This window comes from Schistocerca gregaria, chromosome 7, assembly GCF_023897955.1.
Source record: "Schistocerca gregaria isolate iqSchGreg1 chromosome 7, iqSchGreg1.2, whole genome shotgun sequence".
NCBI lineage: Eukaryota > Metazoa > Arthropoda > Insecta > Orthoptera > Acrididae > Schistocerca > Schistocerca gregaria.
Window position 1 is genome coordinate 182766765 of NC_064926.1, and position 13132 is coordinate 182779896.

At 40.4% G+C, this 13132-nt stretch overlaps 1 protein-coding gene across 2 annotated transcripts in view; it reads left to right on the forward strand.

Annotated features, from left to right (window-relative positions):
• LOC126282056 (lipase 3-like) overlaps positions 1-13132 on the forward strand; it is a 196908-nt gene that overhangs the window by 132569 nt on the left and 51207 nt on the right. The gene's annotated exons all lie outside the window — the stretch shown is intronic.

A 13132-nucleotide genomic window follows, 5' to 3' on the forward strand; every position in this document is an offset into this window, starting at 1 on the left:
TTTTTTTTCGGCTGAAAAAATGCCTATTTGGTAGTCGAACATAATGTAATATTCCCGCGTCAGTCCCTTTGGTTTCGCGAAGTTTCGATAGGTGGCGGCGTTATACGTAGCCCTATCAAGCTCTATATGGGGAAGGTTTGGACACCAGTGTTCCTTATGGAGCCGCCCTATTGGGGCTAGAGCAGAGGACAGTGTTAAGTCGCTAGGGAAGAGAGCGGTTGCTTGCGGAAATTATTATCGTTCCGAAGACAGTCTGCCTGTCTTTTGTGTCGTAAATTATATATTTAAGCTTAAAAACAAAATTCTGACTATGTGTAAGACCAATGTCGCTCATTTCGGCCGGCCGTGGTGGCCAAGCGGTTAAAGGCGCTACAGTCTGGAACCGCGCGACCGCTACGGTCGCAGGTTCGAATCCTGCCTCGGGCATGGATGCGTGTGATGTCCTTAGGTTAGTTAGGTTTAAGTAGTTCTAAGTTCTAAGGGACTGATGACCTTAGAAGTTAAGTCCCATAGTGCTCAGAGCCATTTTTGAGCTCATTTCGTTTGAGTAGAACGGTATGCCCTCATAAATGTTTGTACCTGCTCATTGAAAACACTTTGAGCGGACGATTTGGATGGGTTCGGTTAATGAAAAGGGGAAATGCAATACAAGGTTTATTTCCCCAAAACAACTAATTAATTGTAATGAATTACATTATGGTTTACAATTTACAGTGACACAAACAATCAAACTGCTTACAATATGAGGTAATAAAAATGTGAAATGTGAACAGAGAAACTTATTCGTATTGTTTGAATCACTGCCAAACAAACTTTACAATTTGATACTTTGACAAGTACACACGAGGCTAAAATCAATTGCTAGCACCTTGGACATCATCTTAGGCTTAATTGACACTACAAATAAAGGTAATAGGACAGCAATTTAAATAAAATAAGAAAGCACAAGGCTAAACGCAATTGCTAGTAACTTAACAAGCACACATAAAGATATCAGACTGCTGCCACATCACAAACGGAACAGGCGCGCGCGCAGTCCCCAGCAAGCCAGAAACCAACAACACACACTCCAGCAACCGAGCCAGCCTGACCACAGTAATGTCAACTCAGAATCAGGGCGCGTCAGCACACCGGGTCCACGCAAAACACACGCTGCTAAATAATTCCCACCAACAGAAACGGCCGCCCCGCGGGCGGGAAAACAGGGCCGATGACCGGGTACACACCAGCAGAAAACTCGACACCCAGACTCCGGCAAAACTGCCCTGCAGTCCTTACAACTGCTGAGTTAGGAAACCCAAGCGATATCGTGGCACCCTTTTCAGAGGCTGAGAACCTCGAGCGATCTCGTGCGGGAATCCATCAGTTGTCCACTACACCACATCATCAACACGACACCCTGCCCAATGCCCAAATCAACGTACCACACCTCCGTGCCGGGGCGGAAGACAAAATACCGCCAGCTCGGTGCGAATCCAACTCCCGAGCCGAGCGCGACCGGCCCCCTGCGGGAAACCCTCCAGAGGGCAGCAGCCGCCTCAGCGCAGGCCGAACCACACGGAAACAGAACAAGTGGCTATCGATAGTGCCGGATACGCAACGCGCCTGACAACTGGCACACACTTCACAAGGAAATCTGATGCAGCACCGTCTGCTACTGAAGTCGCTGGGCGAATAGTTACATCAACTATGTGACCAAAGGTATCCGGACACCCCCAAAAACATACGTGTTTCCTCCTACAAATATTCGTATGGGCGCCCTTGGTAAACAGAATTGAAATGGTCGTATGTATTGATATGCTTAATGAAGGTACTAACTGCAGCATTTCCGAACAGTGATGACAAGGAAAAAAGACTCAGAACAGTGAAGCAGTAAAGAATAAGAAAGCAGATAACAATGGCTACTTGAGACAGTGTTGTAGCTACCTAACGTTCCCAGAAGCCTGGAACAGGTGACTACTGGACAAAGTCTCTCGACTTCTACCGATTCACGACTACGGAATCGGACTATCAAGATACAGTTTACGCTCGGTAACTCTGTGAAACCGACCCGTAAACGGTATTATAAGTCCAAAGATACGTAAAATCTAAGTTTCTCTTAATTTAGTGGCCTTTGTTTACAAATATTCCTACATTAAGGCTTCAAAATTTAACACGGCATTAGCGATCTATGTCAATGAAGATCGTTGCTTGGTTCCGCCCTGTGCAGTCAGTCGGTCGCAGTCAGATTAATAACAGCAAAACCAGGAAAGATTCCGCATCACTTTCCTTACTGCAGGCCTATAAGCTTTCTTCTGGTAATCTGAAAAGCTTTTAGAACCTTCAGATATGTTTTCACATGATTATAGACGATAATTGAAAGTTAATAGATATTGTTGAGAAAGGTTCAAATAGCTCTAAGCACTATGGGACGTAACATCTGACGTCATTAGTCCCCTAGACTTAGAAATACTTAAACCTAACTAACCTAAGGACGTCACAGACATCCATTCCCGAGGCAGGATTCGAACCTGCGACCGTAGCAGCAGCGCGGTTCCGGACTGAAGCGCCTAGTCCCGCTCGGCCACGTCGAGAAAGGAAAATTTGAATAATTTTGTAGGTATTATTAATACTAAAAATACGTATAGGCATTTTAGTAAAAAAAATACAACAATAAAGTGTTATTTTTCGGTACAAATTAATTTAACAATGCCGGTTTGACCAAAAAATATTTTACCTCATACATCAATGACGTCTTTAACAAATGACCTCACTTTTAATGTTTTCAACCAGTCGCATTCTTACCATTAATTACGGATTAAACATAAATCCCTAATCTCACTTAATCAAACTAATGACCTCTAATAAAAAATCTCAATAACATGAAGGTAGTATTATTTAAAATTAAGAAGATATGACCCTTACGAATTGTTTTGTTTTGTCGAAGTTGTAGACCGAAGATGTAAAAGCCTGTGACGGTTCCAATTCTGTAGCGCAAGCAACATCAGACTCCTTAAGAGGGTTTTTGGTCCTACACTCACGTTTTCCAAAATAATCTGTTAGCTTGCGTCTTTAATCACTCACTTCAATCACTAACACACTATTATTTCGGAAAAATTGACACTTCACGACGTGTAATTTGGTACTCAGTTACACACTTCAATAGTGTCAATAATCCTAAGCGGAAGAGAAGTGTTGGCTGACAGCACGTAGAAGAGTTGGAACTAGTGGGGTGACAACCGACTGTTTTTAACTATCGATTGGTCAGTCGATTGTTTTTCCGTCCAGTCAGTTTCTTCACGCGGTTGCACCCGTATATGAATGTTTACACTTAGTTTCCGCGTTTGAGTTGTTTTATTTACATTCACTTTCAGCCTTTTCGGTTATCAATTTTTGGTTGGCTTTTAAACTTTAATATCAGATGCTGCGCTGTAAATTTATGTATATATAAATGTACCATCACTTTTCAACACGTTTCTGAAATATCTATGCGGCTGATCCCGGCGGAGGTTCCGGTCCTCCCTCGGGCATGGGAGTGTGTGTTTGTCCTTAGGATAATTTAGTTTAAGTTGTGTGTAAGCTTAGGGACTGATGACCCTAACAGTTAAGTTCCATAAGATTACAGACACATTTGTGAAATATCTATGATGAAAGTTGTAAAGATCGTTTTGGAACACTCTGTATTTTCTGTACTTCTTTATTGAGACAGTGAGTAGCCGCTTACAGTCGGCGATCGTATTCACTGCGTCTAGCCCCGCCCGCCAACAACTGGATAGTTTGCATGTCATCCGCCTTTTACTCAGTGAGCTGTATTAAAACTGACTTAATTTACATTTATATTCCTTACTGCAAACTCTTACTACGTTTGAACATGAACGGCTCTACAATGCACTTTCACAAATTCCTGTTATTCTCGTCTGTAGCTTATATCTATTGGTAGGTATGAGGGGCGCGCCCGCTAGCGTTCCCAGCACTGCAACGCGTCTACAGAACGTGTGTGCCCAGTAAAATAATACCATTTGACCCAGATGTCCGGAGATTTCGAAGTTTGAGGTTAGCAATTTGTGTTGGCAGGCATGCCCGCCATATTTAGCTTTCTTGATTACTGTAAGTGGTGCATTAACATACATCCAATGTATATTAATGCACTACTGGCCATTAAAATTGCTGCACCACTAAGATGACGTGCTACAGACGCGAAATTTAACCGACAGGAATAAGATGCTGTGATATGCAAATGATTAGCTTTTCAGAGCATTCACACAAGCTTGGCGCCGGTGGCGACACCTACAACGTGCAGACATGAGGAAAGTTCGCAAGCGATTTCTCATACACAAACAGCAGTTGACCGGCGTTGCCTGGTGAAACGTTGCTGTGATACCTCGTGTAAGGAGGAGAAATGCGTACCATCACGTTTTCTATTTTGATAGAGGTCGGACTGTAGCCTATCGCGATTGCGGTTTATCGTATAGCGACACTGCTGCTCGCGTTGGTCGAGACCCAATGACTCTTTGCATAATATGGAATCGGTGGGGTTCAGGAGGATAATACGGAACGCCGTGCTGGATCCCAACGGCCTCGTATCACTAACAGTCGAGATGGCAGGCATCTCATCCGCATGGCTGTAACTGATCGTGCAGCCACGTCTCGATCCCTGAGTCAACACATGGGGACGTTTGCAAGACAACAACCATCTGCACAAACAGTTCGACGACGTTAGCAGCAGCACGGCCTATCAGCGCGGATACCATGGCTGCGGTTACCCTTGACGCTGCATCACAGACAGGTGTGCCTGCGATGGTGTAGTCAACGACGAACTTGGGTGCACGAATGGTAAAACGTCATTTTTTCGGATGAATCCAGGTTCTGTTTACAGCATCATTATGTTCCATCCGTGTTTGGCGACATCGCAGTGAACGCACATTGGAAGCGTGTGTTCGTCATCGCCATACCGACGAATCACCCGGCGGTATGGTATCGGGTGCCATTGGTTAACGTCTCGGTCACCTCTTGTTCGCACTGGCGGCACATTGAACGTGGACGGTAAATTTCAGATGTGTTACCACCCGTGGCACTACCCTTCATTCGATCCCTGCGAAACTTTTCATTTCAGCTGGATAAATCGCGACCGCTTGTTGTAGGTCGTGTACAGGTCCTTCTGGATACAGAAAATGTTCGACTGCTGTTCTGGCCAGCACATTCTCCAGATCTCTCACCAATTGAAAGCATCTGGTCAATGGTGGCCGAGCAACTGGCTCGTCACAATACGCCAGTCACTACTCTTGATGAACTGTGGTATAGTGTTGAAGTTGCATGGGCAGCTGTACCTGTACACGCCATTGAAGCTCTGTTTGACTCAATGCCCAGGCATATCAAGGCCATTAGTACGGCTTGAGGTGGTTGTTCTGGGTACTGATTTCTCAGGATCTATGCACCCAAACTGCGTGAAAATGTAATCACATGTCAGTTCTAGTATAATATATTTGTCCAATGAATACCCGTTTATCATCTGCATTTCTTCTTGGTGTAGCATTTTTAATGGCCAGTAGTGTAAATAATAACACTCACATTTTAAGTTAAATGATGTTTATTGGTTTAGATAGGTATTGCCGCTTTAATTCTTTTGTTTCAATATGTTTACAATACATTGCAACCTATATTGCTACATAATTATAAAAGAATTGATTGAATCTGCTTAAGTAATATATTCGCTGATTTCTGAAGTCAGTTTATCCAGTGCAATATGATACTCCATTGGGGGGAGGGGAGGGGGGTATAGCCCCTTTAGTCCCCATAGCCCCCCCACCCCTCCCCCCAACTCGTGGCAACCGCTCCTAATCGCAATTATTGATGTCCTTTCACGTCAGCAGAGCCTGTACATTCCCATGATGAGATTAACAATAGAGCGCTATGACAGGCTCTCGTTCTCGTTCTCTCTCTCTCCCTCTCCCTCTCTCTCTCTGTCTCTCTCTGTGAGTAGATATATTGAACTGACATAGCCAAAGAGTTTTGTCTGCAACGTCAGAGGTACAGACGTCCAGACAGGAAAGGGTTAAGATCACTCTATGCTAGAAAAGTAAGATGACGAACGGAAGGCGAATATCACATAGCAAAGAATAATGACGACTGTACTATCGATAACTATATAGTAAAAATCAACTAAAAATTTAACAGTTTCAACAACCAGTATGAAGCTGCACCATGTATGACTCTTTCACCGTCTTCGCTGGAGGAACTCTTACTTCGAATATGATGACTTAATAATAGGAGAAATAAATAATATTTTGTTGGTTTTTTGCCTTGCAATCTTGGGCTGACTTTTGGTGGGAGATTTTCCTGACGTTTCGAAAGCTGGCTTTGTCAAAGTATGAGCTTTCATTCTTGGTGACGGAGATTACATACAGGGGTTGGACAAAAATATGGTACCACGAAAAACACAACACAGTACCACGACCAATGCGTTGTAGGAAACCGCTTAGCATTCAAAATATCAAGTCGTCTCGGAATGGATAAATACAGATTCTTTATGGATTTCAAGGGAATATTATACCATTCTTCCTAGAAAATAATGGAAATATCAGGTAACGATAATGGAGGTGTCTATCACTGACGTACTGTTCTCTCCAAAGTAGACCATAAAGTACAACGGCTCAATAATTCTGAGGTCTGGTGACTGTGGTGACCAGAGGAGGTGCGATATTCACCCTCGTGCTAACACAACCAGTCCTGGACGATGTGTGCTGTGTGAAGCGGGGACCTGTCGCCTTGGAACACAGCGTCACCAATGAGAAATAAACATTCAGTCATCGGATGGAGCTGATCAGCCAAATTTGTCCCATAATCGTTTGCAGTGATGCGACTATGCTGAGTAAGCACGGGGAGGGGCCAACTTTCCAAAATTTCTGTGGGTGCTTAACAATGGCGGGATGTAGTATGGGACTGTCGATATTTTTTAAAAATGATTATCATTTATAATCTTTTATGATCATTGCCTGTGTCATAAAGATCAGTGCTGTGATGACGTAAAGTATACCGGTGCCAGAGGCATACGCTGAGATTGCCCAAGCTCAGTCGGAAACACTGCTGACTTAATAGCAAACTCGGCTTCAGATATACGTGGACGAACCCACAGACCCACAGACCCAACGTGCGCGATACGGGCCCTACTGCAAAAATAAAATTCCTGACCCCCCTAACATAAAATGTATAACCTATCATTAACTAACGTAACTTTCGTTACAGCAGGTAGAAACAGAAATTTAATGGAGCGTTTTGTAAAATCCCATGTAATATAAACAAAGAGATCATTCGTGTACTATATTCAAAGTATTAAACAAAAATTATGAGTATGAGCTTCAAAAATAAGCGTTCAGTCGAAGAAACAGTAAAGGGGTAGTTAAAAACAGCTGAAATTTTAATGTGGGACGCTACAGCTACGATTGAATTCACATTTTACTAATAGTTTTGTTAATCAGTTACCGAGGTTAATGAGGCTATTTATTTTTTCAGTCCTTTTTTGGGCTGGAGAATTTACTACATAAATCCTCCTCATATTCATTTTGAAGAATTACTACTACATTGCTTCGTCGGAAGTTGAATTTGTAAACTTTGGGAAAATATTTTTGAAGAAATGGTTAACATTTTGCATACCAACAAATTTGCTCTTTTACTTCGCTACAATGATGTGGAAACAGCCATTAGAATGTCGCATTTGTTTGCCAATGTTGTAGCCAATAACATTGCTTCTCAAAACTTGTGTCAACGCTGCATCTGAACAAGAGGTAGTCTATAACAATCGGCCTCTTGTATCTTGGATTATTTTGTTGTTGAACAATGTACTTGGCGTGTTGTAGCATGTCACTTGTGAGGCAAGTCGGAAAGACCGGATTCTGTTCACAGCATAGTGCGACTGTTATTCTGGGGAGTACCTCTGACTCGGCCAGAAAAAGGCAAGGAACGGGGCAGTGTGTTGCTTGGTTGTATACGCTCAAAGACGTCTGAAACGAATAGATATGTTCTGGCGATCAGAAAATTTAACTTCCATCTCAGTGTATTAGTGGTTCATTATCTTTTGATAAAGGTTCATTATCTTTTGATAAAAGCAAGTGCGAAATATTTATTTTATTTTGTTTTTATCAAACTAAAAATTCTGTGGTTGCGGCAGACCTAAAAATTATGTACACTACTGGCCATTAAAATTGCTACACCACGAAAGATGAAGTTCTACAGCCGCGAAATTTAACCGACAGGAAGAAGATGCTGTGATATGCAAATGATTAGCTTTTCAGAGCATTCACACAAGCTTGGCGCCGGTGGCGACACCTACAACATGCAGACATGAGGAAAGTTTCCAAGCGATTTCCCATACACAAATAGCTGTTGACCGGCGTTGCCTGGTGATACGTTGCTGTGATACCTCGGGTAAGGAGGAGAAATGCGTACCATCACGTTTTCTATTTTGATAGAGGTCGGACTGTAGCCTATCGCGATTGCGGTTTATCGTATAGCGACACTGCTGCTCGCGTTGGTCGAGACCCAATGACTCTTTGCATAATATGGAATCGGTGGGGTTCAGGAGGATAATACGGAACGCCGTGCTGGATGTCAACGGCCTCGTATCACTAGCAGTCCAGATGACAGGCATCTTATCTACATGGCTGTAACGAGTCGTGCAGCCACATCTCGATCCCTCAGTCAACAGATGGGGACGTTTGCAAGACAGCAACCACCTGCACGAACAGTTCGACGACGTTTGCAGCAGCATGGACTATTAGCTCGAAGACCATGGCTGCGGTTACGCTTCACGCTGCATCACAGACAGGAGCGCCTGCGATGGTGTACTCAACGACGAACCTGGGTGCACGAATGGCAAAACGTCATTTTTTTTCGGATGAATCCGGGTTCTGTTTACAGCATCATGATGACCGCATCCGTGTTTGGCAGCATCGCAGTGAACGCACAATGAAAGCGTGTATTCGTCATCGCCATACTGGCGTATCACCCGGCGTGATGGTATGGGGTGCCATTGTTTACAAGTCTTGGGCACCTTGTAACCTCCCCACAAAATAAAATAATATGACCTCCCCACAAAATAAAATAATATGAATAATACTCTCATTTAGCGTAACTACCCAACAGTGAAAATATAATACAATGTGACAAACCTATAATCTTTCAATAATTGACAGTCAAGTTAATCTGGTAAATTTTGGACGTCAGCAATTCTGCGTCATGGCCCTGATGCATCATTCTGAATAAACTGAAAAATCTTACCTTAATTAGATCGCCGGGTAACGCGTATATTTCTGCTGTTATAAGAAATTTTCCCTGGCGCAGCTAAGTGCAATGCTGGCCGATAGATTTGTCTTATATGAAAGGGAAGAACTGATTTTTCTTTTCAGTAATCGGGATGGCCAAGGATTGGAGAAATTAGTGAATTCTTTAAATTGAGATGAATGTCAAAAGTTACTTTTTATGAGAAAGATTATTATTAACAGATTTTTTTAAACATTTACATGGGACTTGATGTAACAATACTACATATGCGCGAGGCTGCTTTTACCTTATCCTACAACGCTCAGGCTCCGCCATCGCTGCACACGACCGGCCCAGCCAACACGATACACCAGACCAGACTGCTCGCTAGCAACAACTTACTCCTACTGCTACGCAGTTCTTACTGCAGTCAATACTGCTCTTTGGTCTCAGATGCTCTTCTAGCTTACATATCGCAGGCATCGCGTGAGCAATACATCAAAATTACATCAGCTCGAGTGCGCTAGCAACAAATTCTTTAATTACGGACCTCTTACATAACCCTCCACTGGGGGGCAAAAATTTGGCAGCGATGGTGAGTCAATTGGACTTGCCATGAGCAACAAATTTTTCTATAATCTATTTAGTTTACTAAGGCTACAATCACAGAGTATATACATCACTGATAAGTGCAGAACATATTAAGAAATTAAATAGAGCGCACATGCACTGAGTACAAAACATATTCAGAAATGACAAAGTATATACGCAATGAGTACAAAATATATTAACAAATGACCAAGTGCACACGCACTGTATACATGTTTAGCATTTTTACATGAACTGATCACATTAACAAATGAAATAAAGTGCACACGCACCATAAAAAGTTTTAACGTTTTGTAAGTGCTGAATTCATTAAGAAAAGAAATAAAGTGCACACGCACTATATATATATATATATATATATATATATATATATATATATATATATATATGTCTTTATAATTTTACAAGAATTTAAATGCACTGTATAAGCCTTTACTATTTTACAGGAACTAGGAAAGGAATGGGAAGGATTGCATCATGGTTGTAGCACAGTAGGTTGCACGTAGCTGCACTGAAAGTCCATATCTTTCTACAGAAGCACAACACCAAGTGAGACAATCTGAAGATGTCTTCCCTGAAGTATTTATCAGTGTAGCCAAGACACTGAAATGTTGTATTAATATTCAATGTTATCATTTTGGTAGTACATTAGGTACACCAAACAGTAGGACCATAATAATATCTCCATCGTTCAAGGTGGTGGACAGCTTGATATGTCAACACCCTATTCTTGTAGAATCCATACTCTTACAGCAACGTAGAATTAGTGCAAAAACCAATATAGTACTCCATGATCATGAGGATGGACAGGACAAACGCATATTGCAATACTTGGGTCAGAAGGTGAAGGACACATTAAGTCTTATGCTAGACATCATAGAATTACACTAGTGTATCAACCGATTTGAATAATTATTGGAATTCAGTGGTTGGTTACTGAACATTTTTCTTCATTATTCAGAAGTCATCATTCAAAGCAAGACTTAACTAATAGCATAGCATTTATGCATAAATCGTCATATTACAGTAATAAGTGGCATTCATTGGCCAGTTACAAAGTATTCGTACAGTGTTACAAAACTTCATTCCGTGTTATTCACAAGTCATCATTTAAAACAGGAGCTATTGAATTACTGACATTCATTGGCTAGTTACAAAGTATTCATATAGTGTATTGGCACTCATTGGCCAATTACAAAGTATTCATATAGTGTTACAAAACATTATTCAGTGTTATTCACAAGTCATCATTTAAACTGGAGTTATTGAGTGTAGCATCAAGCTACTGGTGTTTATATATGATATCATGCAAGTGACATAAAGCATATTTAAAATGTAAGACATTGGAACTATTACTCAAGGTCGGTATTCCAATACATAGACATAATGGAATCAATACACAGAAAATTTGCATTATCTTTAGGACTAAAAATATATCTGGTAGCATTATTTAGTTGTATACTGGTAATAGTTGGGACTTGTAATATTTTTTTTTTTTTGGCAATGCATCACTGGGATCGATAATTAATTGCTGGGGCATGAAAATATTTGATTTTGACTTATTGCTGGAAATAAGGATTATTAACGTCATGAGTCAGCTGTAGCAATGTTATGAAACAAGTACAGTATATGTGATCACATTCATAAATGATAGACACAACTGGATAACAAAATGCAAGTACTAGAACAGTTACAATAACTAACTACTTATAGCATATTATGTCACGAAAAGCTTCTCCTGGAAAAAATACAAAAAGGATTATTGAGCTGAAAGAAGAAACGCATATTATGCTGAAAAATAGTGAACTTTGAATTAACAGGTAATGAAACGTGTACTTAATATGTATGTACTCTAGCTGTCTTTTCCAATACATTCAGTCATTATACTATGCGACATAAGACATACTGTCAAAAGGAACTGCCACAAATACTTAAATAACTACATAGCATTTCTTAAGTAACAGTAAATATTATCATCATCTGCAAAGAAAAACTTCATTATTCATATTACCATAACTTCATCACTATAATCACCTGCAAAGAAAAACTTCATTATTCGCATAAGCATATTCTTCATATAACTATTCATCATCATTTATTATCATCTTCAAAAAATAGACACTTTATTATGCATATTCATATTACCATTTACTTCATACAACTATTACTTATCATTCATTGCTTCATATAGTATAGAGTTTCTTACTTCTAGCATATTTCATCACTAAAATTAACATCTCTAGTTCTGTCTGACAGTCTGCATCAATTACCTTATATTCTGAAAGAAAAATAATTAGTCAAGACTGCTATCATACGATGTGTACAGTATATTCTAGTTAATGCTTGTTAATTCTGATTCCTTTAATCTTCATGACAATATATTGCATTTTCTTTCCTTCATTCTGATGGTAAAATTTCCATTTCATAGTAAACCACTGTGGTTGTTTAATTCATTTCTTTTACAAGGTATTGCTTTCTGAAAAATGATGAATATGGATTAATATCTTGCATTTAATTCATATACCCATTACATAAAAACTTGTTTCTAGTAATATAATTAAGCATACAGCATAGCATGACAGAAAACATATTAGGTCAAAAACATAGACAGTTTTCAAGTGCAAAAAATGTACACACAGTATCATAATGTAGTAGCAAAAAATGTAAAATAGTCAAGATGTTGAGATATCATAATGCAAAATGTCAATGTCGACTGGTGTTTGTTACATCTTAAACATTTCATAGTGCATACAAAACAAAAATTCCACTTTCGATAGGAAAACAATCATACATACACAAAAAATCGAAAATGTGCACGGTCTGATATATAACGACAAGAAAAGCGACCTGCTAACCTTACCTTGCCGGGCACTTGCCACGAGAAAATATGATAATCATCAGTAAGTGTTCATATCAATAACCGGAAAAGGCATTACAATGTGATAAATCATAAAGTATGTTCATTCAATAAAGGGTTTAATATTGGAGACATGGTGATTGCCTTTGCTTTTTCTGGTTCTCAAAGTTTCAACATGTACCACATTGGGATGAGGAATGCTGCGAATTCTGTATGGACCTGCTTATAGAAGTTCAAATTTACTGCATCTACTCTTTCCTCTGTTGGATAAATAGTGTGTGCGTACTAGTATCTTCTGTCCAATGTGAGTCACGGCGTGTACAAACCTGTTTTTGCTGTCTTCTCCGGCGCTCTGCGGCACGTTTGATGTTGTTGAGCGCAATCTCAATTATTTCATGGTGGCGTAGTCGACGAGATGTAGGAAAGGGTGCT